We start from the raw sequence: 2,031 nt of genomic DNA, 5'->3' as shown, positions 1-2,031 counted from the left end.
TTCACTGGAGCATCCCGGTCAGAGGCAGATTCAGATATAAACACTGAACTAAAGAAGCATGTCAGATAATTATTTAATCGGCTCTGATTAAACAACAACTTCTGATTCGATTTGTAATATGTAGCATCCATGCTAGCTCTGTAAACAAACAAGCCGACTGAGACGTCACGTCTTTTACTGCGCAATGCGTGTCACATCAGTGCTGTGTAGCGTTCACACAGGGGTCTGATGCAGGTCACATTTAAAATGTAATGTGAACGTTCACACAAAAAGATCGGATTTTTTCAAAAAAATCAGAACTGAGCATTAAGACCTGCAGTGTGAACGTAGCCTTAGATCCTGCTTGATCTCTTTACAGCCTGACCCTGAACCCAACACTAAGGTTAACCAGGAGAAATGTGACCCAAGTAGGAGTCTCCAGAAAAAGTGATGCCGTACAGTAACGCCCCTTTTGTTTTTGTCCAATGAGGTGGTACCGTATGGTATCGCCCCTTCTTTGCTTGTCCAGTCAGTTGTGTCGCTTTAGAATCGCCTTTCCTTGTGACACGCCCAGTCGTCCGCAGAGACCCCTACTTGCCAGTAAGAGCAGAGTGTGAAGGGTCAATTAGCAGGGTAAGAGCACAGTTTGGCTCAAAATATTGCAATGCACACAACATTATGGGTGACATACCAGAGTTCAAAAGAGGACAAATTGATGGTGCACGTGTTGCTAGTGCATCTGTGACCAAGACAGCAAGTCTTTGTGATGCATCAAGAGCCACGGTATCCAGGGTAATGTCAGTATACCACCAAGAAGGACCAATCACATCCAACAGGATTAACTGTGGACGCAAGAGGAAGCTGTCTGAAAGGGATGTTATGGTCTAAAACCAGCTGTTTCACTTTCATTGTCTAATCCCTGTGTAATGAGGATACTTATGGATAATTGTCTAACCATAGTTATGCCTGGTTCACACAGCAAGATTTTAAAATTGTCAGTTGATTTTCAAAACCTCACACATGAATATCATCCACACAACAGGTTTGGTCCTACCGTGTCCTAAACAGGAACAGGTTTCATTCATGAACATTCAGATGTCAGACAGAAAATCTCGCAAATCCTCTCCAGATCAAACGTGTTCAGAGGAAATAAACGAGGCAGATGAGGACAAAGCAATGGCGATAGTTGTTGTGTGAACGGTTTGTACCAGAGAAAAACAAAAAGACATCTCCAGGGTCCACCGGACTACCTGGTGCACCGTGGCAGTTGTTTTGCCTTTTTGTATTTTAGATTCTCCTCCGTGTTTACATCGTCTCACACGTCACATTCAACAGGCTGTGAGCTGTTTGTCCTTGGGGAACACCACACACAATCAGGCCAAGACAATCCAACATGCTGAATATCCCTGATTTGAGGTTGGAGCGGTCCTGATGTCCTTCCAAGCTGACTAGATCACTTTAACTCACTACACATGGCAGGAAGCTCTCCTAAGATTATTTTTAGAGCCATGACAAATCAGGGGTCCTTAAGATTGTTGGAAGGGCAAAATCAGAGTTGTAAAGTAACAATTACAAATATTTGTTACCATACTTAAGTAGAATTTTGGGGTATCTGTACTTTACTTGAGTAATTTTTTTCAGCGTAGTTTTTATTCATTACATTTTTACACAATTATCTGTACATTTTACTCTACATTTTTTTCAAAAGGTAAGAAGTAGAAAGCTGTTACTCGTATTTTATTCCGAGTTGTTATTGCTTAAAAAAATACTATCCTGATAAATTGTGTCTCCTGGATAGAGTGAATTTAATTGTGGTTGGATGAGAAGTATAAATATGTACCATTCTGACACCCTGTTAGCTTGTACACAACCCATCAGAGCTGCACACCGTTAGAAAAATATTTTTTTGAGAAGTCACCTCCCAATAAATGTCATTTTGGAAAATCTAACTGCTCACTTTTACTCAGTACTTTTACTTTTAATACTTAAAGGCACAGTGTGTAGGATTTTGTCAATTCTTTTAGCCGAAATTGAGATAATCACTAATGACAA

At 40.6% G+C, this 2,031-nt stretch overlaps 1 protein-coding gene across 3 annotated transcripts in view; it reads left to right on the top strand.

Moving 5' to 3' along the window:
* nfil3 (nuclear factor, interleukin 3 regulated) overlaps nucleotides 1-2,031 on the top strand; it is a 7,634-nt gene that overhangs the window by 2,177 nt on the left and 3,426 nt on the right. The window lies entirely within an intron of this gene.

The sequence above is a fragment of the Austrofundulus limnaeus genome, unplaced genomic scaffold (assembly GCF_001266775.1).
Source record: "Austrofundulus limnaeus strain Quisiro unplaced genomic scaffold, Austrofundulus_limnaeus-1.0 Scaffold123, whole genome shotgun sequence".
NCBI lineage: Eukaryota > Metazoa > Chordata > Actinopteri > Cyprinodontiformes > Rivulidae > Austrofundulus > Austrofundulus limnaeus.
Note: the sequence above shows the minus strand (reverse complement) of the source record. Positions and strands in the feature narration are given on the sequence as shown.